The sequence below is a fragment of the Oenanthe melanoleuca genome, chromosome 5 (genome assembly GCF_029582105.1).
Source record: "Oenanthe melanoleuca isolate GR-GAL-2019-014 chromosome 5, OMel1.0, whole genome shotgun sequence".
NCBI classification, from domain to species: domain Eukaryota; kingdom Metazoa; phylum Chordata; class Aves; order Passeriformes; family Muscicapidae; genus Oenanthe; species Oenanthe melanoleuca.
Genome location: NC_079339.1, coordinates 35,258,900 through 35,274,339, shown reverse-complemented (window position 1 = coordinate 35,274,339; position 15,440 = coordinate 35,258,900). Strand labels below are relative to the sequence as shown.

Genomic DNA, 15,440 nt, shown 5'->3' with positions numbered 1-15,440 from the left:
GCATAAAGAATTTTAAATTCTGGCCCATTACATTGTATTGAAAAAAAATTCCTGGGTCTCACTCCAGTCTATGGAGAGTTCAGCTTGCCAGAAGCTGGTACCAGGTCAGTACATGTCCTTTTGAAGACTTTTAAAATCATGAATATTCAAACTCCTGAAGAAAATGCATTATTTCCCTGAGAAAAGAAAAGCACTTGCCCATTAAGACTGTCTCCCAAACTGGTCGAAAAATTAATCCCTAACCTATGTGCTACAATGAAAAAATAAGAAATTGTGGCTCTCATTTAGATTCACACAGAGAAAATAGAACTTGGACCAGAATTTTAATTTAAGTCCTTCAGTGCAATTTTAAAGATAGCATTTTACTATGCTTGGATTTATTAAAGATACCATAATTCAGTATCATGATCTCATAATCATGGTGGGGGGGAAAAAAGGCAAAGTCAGCATTGATTAAATTGAGCCATGCTAGAAGGATATAGATATTTTCAGAAAGTAGCACAGCTATTGGTATTGTCTGTTGTTCTGCAGAGGCAAGCAGCCTATTCTTTGCAGTATCTGAAATATTAAATGTAAAGTCAGTAAAAATACCTTGTTTATGAACAGTTCTTTTTCTAAAATCATAACACAAGCTGTTTTTTATGTGGACTGATGCTAAAGTAAGTATAGAACAGATCTATTGTTTGTGACAGATGTTCTAAAGGAACAGATTTTAATAATATTCTTCTCTATTTACTTAAATTATGTTCTAGTTATCTATGATAAAGCAGCATTGATGTGTAGACAAAATTAATGGTGAAGAAAGCAGATGCACTAAGGCTTCATCAGTTAATTGACTGAACACCTCCACAATGTTTAGTGGATGATCTCATTTTCAAAGGGTTCATGTAACATTTCTGACCTCAAAACACCTCTCTAAACAAACAAATGGACAACTGTGAGTGAGTTACAAATCTAGGACCAGCACCTAACACAACCAAGGCTTCAGCACTCTGAGCTTGTGAGCCTAATCAATTTAACCATTTTTAATTATTGTATTAAAATATTAAAATATAATCTACATCTGGATAACATCTGGAACAGCCCTCTTAGCTGCTGCTGTTTGATGCCCCAAGCCTGTAGGTGTTTAAGAGGCATTTGGACAAAATGCTGGCTGACCTTGAAGTAGTCAGATAATTGGACAAGATAATCACTGCAGGTTCCTGAAAAATGAACCATTTTGTTCTGCATTATTAAATATCAACAAGTAGAAAGACTGGTAAATTATCTTTTGTTATTCTTGATATTGCAGACAAGAAAAAGAATTGTTTTAATTGCTGCAAATCAATGTCTTATTTTTAGACAAAAACTGCTCATATTTAAAAGATTACAGCTGCTATTCCAGAAAGTTCAATCCTTATTTAGCAGCTCATTACATTACTCTGTTTCCTTCTTTACAGGCAGAAAATAAGTCTAGTTTATGGTTTCAATATGGTTCTCTTCTAACCCCAAAACACAGAGGGGGACAATATCTTTCTGGGTGGCAATGATACACAAAGTTTTTTCTAATTACAGAACATTCTGTCAATTTATTCCATCAATGTCTGACTTCAGAGATTCCTCAACGAGATCAAAAACTGTGGTGGAACTATTATAGCCTCTTTTGACATATAACTGTGTGTTAAGGACTTACTCATTAACTGCAAGCTTATTGCAAAGAGGGTAAGGATACAGACCTAAAAAGCTTTGTAATGGGATATGCAGCATTGCACTGCTAAGCCATTCATCCACATCTGGTCTAGCTTAGCAGTGCCCTAAAATCATTACCGTATGAAGGTTCCTTCCTAAGTTATGCAAAAGGAACCATTTAGTCCAGTTTTTAAACTGAGGAAATATCCACATCACAAAGGACCTATTAAAGCATCCTGCAGAGTCTCCAAGGATTTCAAAAATGAGCTTGCTTAGCCCAAGTTAAATTTATTACTGCATTCTTAAATTGCTGCTGATTCATTTTCTGCATGCTGTAACCATACAGGATAAAGCCAGTAGATTTTTTTTTTTTTTCATATTGTATTTTTTAACTCTTTAACCTTATTCCAAATACAATTTGAAAGAGAACATCATAGCCATTAAAGGGCCACAGAGGAGTTTGCAGAGTTTGTGTTATTTGACAGGAGCTGAGGCCCGTGGGGTCTTTAAGCAGCAGCTCTGGCCTGTTTATTTCAGCTGTTACCTCCTTCTCCCTTCCTGTAACCCTCACCAAACCCATTCAGCCTCCAGCAGCCCAATTTTCACCCTCTGCTGCCTGAGGTAGCTCTGGCCACACTCTCTTCTTGCTCTGTGCCCCCTCTCTGAGGCTTCATGCAGACTCTGACTCTCAGCAGCCAGACTGGTCCCAGCTGCCTTCCCATGGAGCAGGAATTCCTGATACCCCAAACACACCCTGGGCACATTCTTTTCTTACTTCCAAGTCCCTTCTGTTTGCCTAAGCATCCCAAAAGGATATTGACTCTCAGGTTTAGCACTCCCCACATTTCTAGCAGCAAGGACCACTTCTCAAAAAACAAAAGGTTTGTTATAGGTCACGTAGGAGGTCAGAGCACAAATCCTTAACACCCTCTCACAACCTGCCACGTTCCTGGTACATAACTTGGCAGGTCTGCTCTCAGGCTGGTGGCAGCACAGTGGCATCTGGGCTGGGAGGAGACACCTGGGACTTTTTTGTGCACCTGTGCATGACTTTGCATACAAGTCTGTCTGACAATGTTGATGGCAACAAGCATAGAAATACAACACTAATACCAAAATGAATCACACTACTGTGTTTGGATTATTTGTTTCCAGGATCTACAAAAAAGACCTGGCATTTACCATAACCACTGTTGGTTTTTTCCAAAATCAGGTTGAATTACATCAGCAGATGGAGCTGTGATTTTTGACCCTAATGTTCTTACTGCCTGTCTACTTTGTCACTGTTATCCCTGCTTTGTCATCAAATAGGACTTAATCCCCTAGGGCTATCACAAATAATTGCCATAAATTCACATTTTAAGTTTACTACCATGCTTTAGTTGAAAGAATTCACTGCTTCTTATACAACAGATTTTCAGATTCAGTACTAGGAATTTTTTTATATTTCAAATAAGAGCAAAACAAAATCAATAAGATGCTAAGACATTATCAACCATTATAGCTCACTCCACATAAAAAGCAATTTTTTCTATCTTACTTTCAAGTCATAGATACCTTACTTGGCCTTTTAGAAAAAGTCACTTCTTTAAAGCTTCTGGTGCATTCCTGAAGATTTTGGCTACTTTACCCTTTTAAAGCTATATTTCAAAAATTGAAGCCAGGATAAAATTTGGTGTGATTGTTTTACCATCTATCAAGAAGGCAAAATACTCATGTTAGCCTCTTTAAAAATTAGTTGAAAAACTACCTGCAAAGTATCACTTGTATTCAGATCATAACCAGCTTTCCAGTACACAAAAAACACTTTAGTACTTCACAGCACTATAACAGCAACCAGAACTTTATACACAAAACTAATAACATTTTCTTTTTTTAGCAGGAAACCAAGGAGCAAGATTATTCCCAAATCTTTACAGTCCACAACCCTTTATCAAACCTTTCAATCTCAAATGAGGTACATACATTTCTCATGTTTTTACTTCTTCCAAGAAGTCAGCTGGGTTTCTTTCAATTTCATGACACTTTCCTTGGGGAAATCACAGAATCAGGGAGAGGGGGATAAAAAAACCCACAAACCTACAACACAGGAAGATATTGGGCCTGAAGCTTATTAATGACCCCAGAAAGCCTTGAATAAGACCTACAGATTTATATTTCCATTAGAAGTGAAACATGAGAAGTCAGCAGGAGTTGAGTTAGATCTGTAGCAAGAGCTAAGCAGCACCTGAGGCAAGATTCAGCAGCATACCTGTTATAGGTGCAGCAGAGAAACAATTGTGAGAGGGAATAAGTGCTAAGGCAGCTTCAACAACCTAATGCTGATATTTTGGAGCAACTCCAAAGTATATTTTATCAGCATGTAATGTCATCACTGGTAATAAGCCCCACTCACTGCTGTGCTGCAGACTCTGCTCCTCCCAGTCTCTGCACAGCTCCCAAGGGAGCTCTGAGCCCTTCCTCCTAATCACTGCTGCAGGAATTTACTCACTGGGAGACATTAAAGTACCATTATGCCTTGTTAGCTCCCCCACTCTTCTTTTAAAATTAAAAAAAAAAAAAAAAAAAAAAAAAAAAAAAACCACTCTCAGAAGCTTGGATTTTAGGGGGATGGGGGAGTGTCAATCAAATTTTCCATGCTGTGTTTCAATATGCTCTAGATTTGTTACTTGGAGTCAACATCCCTGGTGAACACACATCTGTGTCAAGTGAATAATTTGATACCAGTCTCCTTTCCCACCTTGTACACCTACTCCTATAATCTCTAAAAATGTTATTCCTCATGCTGAAAAACAATATTATTGGTATTGCATTACCACTCAAAAAGTATAATACTCTGATTGAAAATATTATTGGGCTTTTTAGACTCTCAAGATGACAGAGTTGCTAATTGACCCATAATCTGCCCTATATTTACATGTTTATCAGCTTTCTAAAGGGTCACTGCAGAGAATTTTGGGGTTTGACACATTACCATTTCCACCCCATTTGAATCTAACTTGGATTCTGTGATGTACTAGAAAGTCTCTCAGAAGAAGAGAGAAATCTACCTTCTGCTTGTGTCCCAGCTGGCAGTTAGAACTGTCAATCAGAAAAGGAGAACTTAAATAGAGTCTTATGGCACAGACTGCATTTCCTCACTTTCAGTAAAATTACTTGAAAGGCTGAATAAATCACTGTGCATCCTGGCCCAGGAGATAACCACCTCTAAGTATTCAATACATCCACCATTTTTCTCTTAAAGGGATCTATTCTACCCAAAGATTCTTTTTCCAGCTGCCTGCAGGGAGAGGTGAAATGCTGGAATTTCTTCCACAGGGCTGTCAGGACTTGTTATTCTGCTGATCAAGGATCTTCAAGTACCCAACACTAATCAGCCCAAGACAGGCTAATTATAGTCCCTGAGGCCGCCTCCAGTCTAGGAAAATATTAAAAAAAAAAAAAAAAACACCAAAAAAAAACCTCTAAGCCTTGCCAAGCTGGCATTTTTCCTAGCTCCAAGTGGTATCAAATTTCACTTTCAGACTGTGTAATTTTCAGGTTGGATATAGCTGGGGGAAATATCATTTCACGGGCTGAAGGTTTGTTGTGATCTTCTATAACCTCTGCCTTCCCTGTGGTTCTCCCATACCAATGAAAGCAACTGAAAAATTTAAAAATGTTATCTGCATACTTTTGCTTAAGTAGTGGCTGTCCATAGCCTGCATTTAATAAGAATGAGTTAAAACCATGAGGTATTATTCAGATTAAAAGAATCCATCAACAATTAACAGCCAGAACACAGAGAAATACAAAACTCAATTTCTAAACCTTTCAAAAAAGTTCAAGAAAACATGTTGGAGTTCATATATAACTAATACTAATTTTAGGTGCTGAGTTTAGCAGACTAGCTTGTTTAATTTACATATTGAATACATCTGTAGATTTGATTTTTAATAATTCAAAAGATTAATATAGGAATCAGAGGTACATGCCAGTATAGAGGACTAAGACAAAACTGAAGTGGATTCTAAATTATATTGGGAGTCAGAAAACAATGGAGGTTAATCTGAGGTCTACTTTTACTCTTTGTCACTTATAAAGTGCCTTTCTTGCTATGTCCCTCTTCCCTGAGCTATTGGCACGTTAATTGGAAATATACACCCTTAGCTTACTTCACACAGCTATTCTGGTTTCAAAAATAAATATTTATTAGACTGGAAAGAGAAATATCTCCACAACCCAGGGGACTGCCTAATTCAGAGCAGATGTTAGTCCCATGTACCTTACATCTCATTTTAATGCATATCCATCTGTCAACAGCTGTTTTGGGTTGTGTGCTCTCTGAACAAAACCAAGGCAATAAAGTTTCATGAAGATGAACAACTGGTGTTTTGATGAGTCTGCAAAGACTGAGAAGACAGCATCTTGTAGAACAACTCTTACCAATCTCTAATTTTGGAAAGGAGCCCTTGGAGATGATGCAAAAGCATGGCAGGTCCCCCTTTCACAAAAAGCAGCAACTCCTCTTTAAGTAGAATCACATGCACATGTTACCTCAAGCTTTACAGACCAGGTGGTGCTGCCTCTCTGTCTATGTGGAAGTCACTTCAACTCAGCCAGAGATATTTGCTTGGTTATTTCAAGCTTAATTCTAGAATTAAGCTGATATTTTCAATTCAGCAGGCTCAATAGTCTGGTATACACTACTTATAAATGTAATTTTGTGCTCCCAAAACCACAGAGAATTTGATTAATTTAATAAATGTTCTACTGTGCAATCTTTTACCTCAGACCAAAATCCCCAAAGCTGGTTTCCTTCCTGTAGGTTTTACCACTGCATTTTCCATCCCACACATCTTTTATTCAGCCATGCTCCCTGGCACCATTCTCTCTGGTACCTGCTGCTGACCTGTGTCCCTGTGAGTGAAGTTAAATGGGCAGTGGTGCCACCCAGCACATGCCCAGAGTGGCTTGCAAAGGGAATCAATGTCCTTATGTCCATTCCACAGGTGACAAGCAAGGGGCACATTTAGCATCACAACCAGAAACAGCTCCCAGTCTCCTTCATTCAAGAATCACAGGCCACTACTTTCTTGTGCTGTATAACTTCTCTGACCAGCTTGTGTTCTCTATCCTTCTACACTAAAATGTAAACCCAGGAATTCCTTATACTTGTTTCAGTACATTTGCATGACAAGCACAGGAGGTAGAACACCTAGGATCTTTACTCAAACAAATACTAATTAAACACCAGTGTTCTAAGAACTCACCATTCAGGGCCTCAAGATGCTGACAAACAATTCTACATATTGCCAAACAAGAGCAGGAACAACAGACTGAGGGGAATTTATCTCTCTTGATTGAAGTGACTTTACAAGTTATAGCAAAAAAAAAAAAAAAAAGCAATTGCATAGGTGGGACCAGCAAATGAAACTGAACTTACAATGCAATTCAAAATGACCTAACAAAGTGGAACAGAAGGAATAATTAAGAAGTTTCCAGTGTAATTCACAGAAATACAAATTTATTTATTTAAAAGTTTACTTTGGAAAGCTGCTGCATTGCAAGCAGGTGCAAAGCACTTCAGGGGTTAAAATTCTTTTCTTTGGAAGCAGCACCATTATTGCTGATACACTGTTTATACATCACACTCAGAGCATCTTCAGATTCCTCCTTCTCCAGATACAAGAAAACCCAAAATCCCCTAATTATTTTCAAAGGTTATCTGTGCATAACTACATCAAAAACAGCTTGCTGCTGTTAATGACCTAGTAAAACACTAGGATGAAATTTTGAGAAGCAGTAAGTCTAGATGACATTAAGGATCTATAGAATAAACCCTGCACATTTTAATAGCTGACCCTTAAAATGGCAACTTACATATCTGCTGTGTCATTGCCTTAGCAACAGAGCAGACAAGCTGAAATCTGACAGAGCAGGCTTTGCTAGCTGAAGCTGTGGGTTTTAAGGGGAGGGCTTTTTAGCAATTGAAATTTGATTTATTATCCTTTTTAAATGGTATGTTTTAGGAGACTAGCTGTGCAGCTTAAAGTACAGGAAGGACACATCCCAGCTAGCACAGCCTTGGCCAGGGAATTGGCCTCTTCAGCAGGAAAAGTTGTTTCTAAGCAAGATCTAATACACTTGAAAATTGTAAGCAGCCTGGAGTAGCTTAATGCAACAGCTTTGAAAGATGTCCTTATTTGAAAACATTCTCAACAGACCATAGTTATTCCATCAATAGCACTCAGCTCTGAATTACAGTTTCTTATGAAGAAAACTATCAAGAAGAGTTTTTCGTTAGTTTTTTCATCATTAACTAATATTTTGTTTTAGTTTCTTTAAGGTTCATTTTGCAATATCAGTTGAAAAACAATTTTATACAGCCCTCAGACTTGACAATATCAAGCACCTTTCTTTTCAGTTTGTGTTCATTGTACATGTTCTACCAGTCTCTCAAATAAATACCTGTCAAAAACTTATTATATATATAAAAATATAACTGAAAGGAAAAATTAGAATTCATTGTTCAACAGCATTTCTTGGTGGGCTTGGTTACCAACATCTAATGTTGTACCATATAATACAAAAAAGGCATCTGTCCTTACTTTCCAGTTTTCTACCTAATGAGCATAATATTTCAGTTGGTAAGTATATTGGGGTTCTTTTATCTGTTTTGCAGACATGTTTTGTTGTATTTCTGGCTTGGCAGAGAATATTTTGTCACAGCAATCTGTTAAACAAAGGAGGAGCACTTATCTAGCCAATAAAGGAAATGCTCTTAAAACTTAAAACTTTCAAAACAAATGTGGGGTTTTGTTGTGCTGTAAGGTTTAGACCAAGAAGTGCACAGAACTTTTTCCTTTCTGTTGCAAATCAAACACACAAAGGTGCAGCTTTTTGTTTCATTTTAATCAATACAGTCAAGGTTTGTCTAAAACACTATGATAAGCAGACACTCCTCTTTTAAAAACTAGAATGCTCCAAGCTTCTTGTGTTAATTTGCAGCCTAGTTTGTAGCAGCTAACAATCTTATTTTTGCCTTAGATCCCTTGAAAGTTCACAATGCATCTCCACTAAAAGGTCAGCTTTATCCAATAAAACCATGCACCATAAAATACAACCAACCTCAGAAAACAGAAAGCACAAACAAGAAAATACAAAGGCAGATAAAAATACTATATATTTTTTAAGTTCTACACAAGCAACAGGAAAAATAGCTTTTTCTCCCAGGTCTGCCAGAGGTTGTCCAAGAAACTTGGGCTTATTACTTATCCCTTATAAGAAAATATCTAGAAAAGTGAGAAAAAATTATGTGCCTCAATTTAAGCTGAAAATCAAGGCAAACAAGTCAGAAAAGATTTGGCTGTTTCTCAGGTGTCTTTACAGCTCCTAGCACTGTAAGGGTTCTATCCAAGATCCAGTAGAGATCTGAATTTTGTTATTTTAAAACATAGTAATAACCCTGAAGTCCCACAAGTTTTCTGCATCTAAACGTTCATGAACTTTCTAGCAACTGTCCAAAAGAAATGTAAAATTTTTCAAAGGGATTAAAATAAGAAAAGAATGACAACTTTGTAGAAGAGAGGAATTACAGGCATACAATTCAGGAACAGCAAGCTGGGAGGAGAAAGTAAGACATAGAAGTCAACACATGATGGGATTGAGAGGAGCTGAACACAACTGCAAGTTAAGATAACCTGCAAGGAAAACTTATGGAGGTTTCATGGGATGCACTTTAAGACTGAAGCAGAGAATCAGCTATAAGCTTTTAGACCAAGGGGAAAATGCTGCAAAAACTCACACAGAAAACAAACAAACTTTTATGTACTCAGATACTAGCATTCTTCATTTTATCCACACACCAAGCTGGCAAAAAATTGATATTAGTATTTGACAGCACATGAAGCAACTTTATGTCTGCATCCTAATCCTGAAAGTGTGACAGCATTGAACTTGCAAGAGAATCAGTACAGGGCACCTCTGGAAAGACAAAAAAACATATACAAAAGGTGTGCAGTAAGACTGAAAGCAGAATTACTGCAGTTGGTGCTTCCTCAGTCAAATGCTAGGGGTTCTTTTAGTACAACCTCATGCTAACAAAAGCTATCTTTCTGTGTCAGCTCCCATAAGACACTGTACCATGGAGGCTGAGAAAAGTATTTTATAGTGCTGTTTCCTCATTGAAATCACCATCACTTTAAAGACCTCTTTGCCAAACAGAATGCCCATTTCAGCCAAACGTTTAGTACACTTTGGGTCTCTGAGGAAGTAGCTGGATGTGGAGCACCAGCAGTGCTGGGGCAATTCCTGTGCCTGCTGCCCCAAGGGACAGGTGGTTCCCCTTCTTGGAGCCTTTCTACTGCTCACCCTACAGAACAGCCCATCTTCCAGAGCCAGCTGCTTTCCCTGAGTGCTCCTACCATTCCAGAAACCACTGGGCTGGCAAAGGTCAGGAGGTGTCAATACAGTTCACAGTGCTCATTCCCCACCCTTGACTTTGAGGCTGATACTCTCCTCAACACAAAGATTACCCTTCAGGCTGGGGGACACTCCTCATATTTACAAGTTATCTTCCCTTCCAGGCACCTTAGAAGACATTCTTTACACTGAACTCTGGACAAGCAGAAGGCACCAGCATTTTGGCCAAGTCTGCATCTGACACGTGCCACAAGAACTGAGAGTTCACACAGAGCAGAGAGTATTCCTGGCTAGAAACATCCTGTCTGAAAGTGCCAGACATTGCAAACTACACGGAGCTGAATTTTTTGACCTTGGAGAGATGAAAAGCTGAGTCAGCCTTGCTGGGATTCAAAGCACTCAGGAGTCCAGATATTTGAAACCTGTCTTGCATACACCAAACAGGAAGGGAAGAGCTAGCTGGATTGTTTTTTAATTTATTCTCTCTTTTCCTCAGAATCAAAGCTTTTCTGAAGGCTTTTTAAAAATAAGAAAAGTTTTGCTTCAGGAGTGCACATTTTGATACTCAAATAGGGATTTTTGTGATGACCCTTCTGACATTATATATACATAAACATGGCCATACCAAACTAGTTGAAAGATTTCTATTACACATTTTTAGCAGGTTTTTTTTTAATGGATATGAAGTGGAGGGGATAGATGCTTTTATATTTAAATCTACAGAAGATACAAGATATAAAACTGAGTATGAGAAACAATACTCCACAGGTCTTTGTCCAAGAGGACAAATCAAACAGCATACATGCCTGCACAGCAAGTAAGGGACAGGTAGCCTTTAAATACTGACAAAACAGAAAATTACTACAGCAACAGCTTGTTAGGGTTAGAAACACAGCTGAGGTCTGTCTTGCCCTCTTCCAAAGTCCCCAGAGGCTGGGAAGCCCAGGATGGAAGCTGCCTTTTCAGGAGGATTGGGGACCATGACAGTGCTGTCAGATATGATGCCCGTCCATTGCCACTTTCATCGCCTCTGTGTCCTGTTCCCTCACTAGTCTAGGCTCCCTTTGGCTCCCCATCCAGCTCAGCTTTTCCATTGATTCCTTGCTTTCCAAGCAAAGACTTTGCCCAGTCTGAGTGACTCATTTTAGGGGCATATATACAACTTTATTTTCTGCAGCTAGAATCTGCTTTAATGAGTGTCTGTTTTGAGAGAAAAGGAAAAACAAAAGCCACCTTTACCCTGTCCAGTCCACAGAAATATTATTCACACATAAATTAGTTGCAAGTTGATTTCTTGATGTCATCTTTTCATCCATGTATCACTAATTTTGTCCCAGCAACACCAGTATAATGTCCCATTACAAAATGTAAATAAATTTCATTATAAAACATGAGTCATACTTAGAAAACAAAATATAGTATTTCAACACAGAAACATGCTATCTTTTAATACACATGATTTTTTTTTTTTAAAAGCAACTCTGGAACTTCAGAAATTCTGCCCCTCCATGAAGGTAAGAGCACTCAGAGACCAGGGGAAAAGGAAAAAAAGAGAAAAAAAAATTAAAAAAAAAGAAAAAAAAAAAAAAAATCAAGCCCAGAATTTTGTCACTATTTCTTTCACAATGCAGCAGTGACTTTTACAGAAGGGTGCAAGTAGACTAGAACATGGCATGGGTATTCTTAAAATTATTTCTAATTCCTCAATTATTTTGAAGAAAATATTTGTGGAAATGCTACCAATTCTAATCAATACCTGAGCACTTCTGAGACAGACCTCCTTTGACTAGACTTTCAGAGATGAGTTCCTGAACACAGCTTCATTCCTGACCTGTCAGAGGTGGGAGGCACAGGACACCCACCCACTGTTCTACTGTAACCTGACCTACAAATGAGAAATTTCAGAGTATAGGTTTCCCTCAACTCCTCTGTAGAGGATAAGAAAATTCCTTCCATTGAGGGCACACTCTGATCCCCTCTAGGTAGGTTTTGCATTGTTGTATGGTAAAATGTAAACTCTGCAAAGTGTTCAAATTGTACCAGCTTCCATTGCTGTGGCCAGGTTTCATCATCAGCTCCTACAGCTGCTTTGGGAAGAACCAAGCTTCTGTTTCTCCCTGCATTGAGTGCTAAGCTATGTAAGAACTACTTAACTGATGATATAATAAAACCCTTCAGAGCAAAGTGAAGATTGAACATAACATCCCTTCAGTTCACAGCACACGCCCATCTCCAGCTCCACGTCAGTATGATTCTGCATATACAGAAGAGCTCTGGCCTTCACATTAACTGTCCAAATCCAGCTACTTCAGGGAAGAATACATGTATTTACAAAACATCTTGCCTTCTGTACTGGTGTAAGGCCAGCTGTGTCACAAAGCTGAAAGCAAAACAATTTTCACACTGTCAAATGCTGCCTCACTCGTACCACTTATGAATCTGCCTCAACAGCAAGCAGAATTGTATTATACCTTTAGTGCTCCTACATTGGGTCATGCTCTGACTCAGGCAACCAGACTTGCTCTTCATCACTCCATACTTTTCCACATGCAGATCTCAGTGCAACACTTGGGCCCAAACAAAAATTAGCAGGAAGCACTCTATAACCAAAGTATTCAGCAGGAGTCAGAATTAGCCAAGATTACCAAGAATCAAGTAGTGTCATCACAGCTCCATTATTAGCTGGTGTTTCCCAGGGCAAACAATGCTGTGAGAAATGTGAGGAATAGAGAGTAACAGCTTGTTTTAAAAAACAGCATGGTTTGTAATATTATTAGGGGGAACAAAAAATTGTTCACCAGAGACTTCTTAGTAGGTCATGCCTCCATTAATATCATTAAAAGTTGTTCTTTTTTACCCAGTACATTTTCCCTCAGTTTTAGCACTGATCCGAGAAATTCTAGTTGCAATCAAGTCACTTTAAAAAGCTAAGAAAATACATTTATTATTATTGATGATAATAAAAGCATGATGCTTAAACCAGAAATATCTCATTTCCATGTCTTTTTACCTGTTCTTTTAAGATCCCTAAAGTTGCAGTTGAAGGCATTGCTCACCAGCTCTCTTCACACCTCTGATTCTGACACCAGGCAGATATCAGCTGTCCTGCCCTACCCCCATCCTCCTGCTAACTCATCCCTTCCGAGTTTGCCTGATGGGAACACAGCAAGTGCAGGAGACCACTACTTTCATGCTGTAAAATGCATCTCAAATGAATAAAACATCATTCTAATAATTAATTTACAGTCATTTGCTTTGTGCTTTGCAGTGGGGAAAAAACCCAACAGATATACCCAGACCATGCTGAAAAAACCATACATGATTCTGTACAGACTGTAATTATTCCAGCTTGTGCCAAACAAGACTATCATACACACCCCTACAAAGATCTTATTATATTTACTGCTTTATCAAATATAAGGGGCCTAACCCCACAATAAATATTGATATCACTACAGAATTAATGGTTATTTTTTCCTTGCTGCACTTTTAAAATATAAAGTGCACAGGGAGAAACAGAGCCAGAGACCACTCCCTAATTCCTAGTGGACATATTGATCAATTAAAATGACATGTGTCTGGTCTTTTCTTCTCTTCTAATAGCAAGCAGCTGAAAGGCAATATTTCAAACATGGAAAATCAAACAATAATGTTGTTATACACCATCCAGCAAGATTAACCTGAAGTTAAGCAAAATAAACCTAGCCTTCAGAAGCAAGACCTTAATACAACAAACAAATATTGGACAGTGTAAAGAATTACTAAATACTATAGACAGATTTTAAACAGCTTTCTAAATATAAAAGATAAGTGTTTTCCTCCCTGGATAGAAGTGGAAACCTTTTAAATTATTTCTATTATTTTATTCATAGCAAACCCCCTCAGAATGCTTGAATCTTCAGCTACACCTTTTACTGCAGTTGCAGCAGAAAAAAAAAGCTTGTTTTCCTCCCAGTAAAAGATAGATCTAAAATTCACTAAATTCATATTATAGTTTAAAAAACAGAGTCAAAGAAAGTCAAGCAGTAGAAGAGCTAAAAGCTACTGTTCTTTCAAAATATTTGGTTATTGTTTTACAATGAAATCTATGTTTTGCTTTTTTAAGAATACCAGTAGAAATAGGACAGTACTGAACCATGTTTAAAATCAATACTGGTCCAGTTGCTTGTTCAGCACTGTATTTTCTGTGCTATCATACTGTGGAAGGCCAATGAAAGTAAATAGGTGATGTTCATGCTATTGAGATAAAATAGGTTCAAAGAGGAACTAAACATAATAGGAGTGCTTAAATGAAGAAACAGGGAAAGGAGCAAGCTATGTTTATAGCATTAGAATTGAAAACAGCTATTCTTCCCATTTAAACAAATCAGACAGTAGCCACTTTAATTGGATTGTGAAATTTAAACACATTCTCTTCAAATATTCAGGCTATTATCACAAATGCAAAGGCAATTCTAAACATTCAGACTGAAAGCATTTTCTGTAGGCCTTTGTCTCAGCCTGTCTGCCTGAAAATAATATTTAGACACGCAGCATCTTTCTTCAAAATGACTTCTACAAGGCAAAACCCACACACTCACATTAGGGGAGCCTTATAAAACAGGAAAAAACAACCCTGCAATTAAGAACAGCACAATATTTTGCAACTTACCATGTCCTGCTCAGACCATCCCCTTTTGATGTTTACGGCACATCTGTAAGATGCAATACTAGGAGGTGCCTTGTGTGACCTGCTGCATGATGCTGTGACATCAGTTCAGATGATGCAGCTCATTATGGGAAAGGCTGCTGTTGCTATGGCAACCGAGATGTGATAGGAATCCTTACTGCATTTCCAGGGGAGTCCGAGACAATACGGAAGCCCTTTAAAGAAACAGACAAAATGCAAACAGCCTTTTAAAGTACAGAGCCACGGGGTTTAGGATCCATGGTAGTAGTGCCTGTTGTTAAGGGATATTTTAAACAAATTATCCCTATGTGGTGATACAGGATTCAGATGTATGAGCTATACATTATTTCTATAGTTCAAACTTAATATCATGTGTGTCAATTTAAGAACAAATTTTATAAGTCAAATTTGGTTATGTTGGGGAACCTTGCTTAAAATAAAAATAAAAATAAAGTCAGTAGCATGATTTTAACACTAAGGCTCTAAAGACAGTAGTTATTGAACAGTATTTTAAGAAATATATATTTTCACCCTGCCCCACCCTGCTCCTACACCCAATCTGTCACTTACAAGAAAAATCTTGTTGCTAGGGAAAAACACTTGATACTTCAAAATGAGCAGATTTAACACTGAATGAATGACAATGAGTTTTTTGTTTTTTTTTTTAATGGCAGGGGGGTGGCTTTTTATTCAGGAGAGG

At 37.9% G+C, this 15,440-nt stretch overlaps 1 protein-coding gene across 1 annotated transcript in view; it reads right to left on the bottom strand.

Annotated features, from left to right (window-relative positions):
- AKAP6 (A-kinase anchoring protein 6) overlaps nt 1–14,875 on the bottom strand; it is a 253,013-nt gene extending 238,138 nt beyond the window's left edge. The window contains exon 1 of the mRNA XM_056493936.1: nt 14,723–14,875. The gene's annotated coding sequence lies outside the window, so the exon portion shown is untranslated. The remainder of the gene's footprint in view (nt 1–14,722) is intronic.
- Nucleotides 14,876–15,440: the final 565 nt, after the last annotated feature.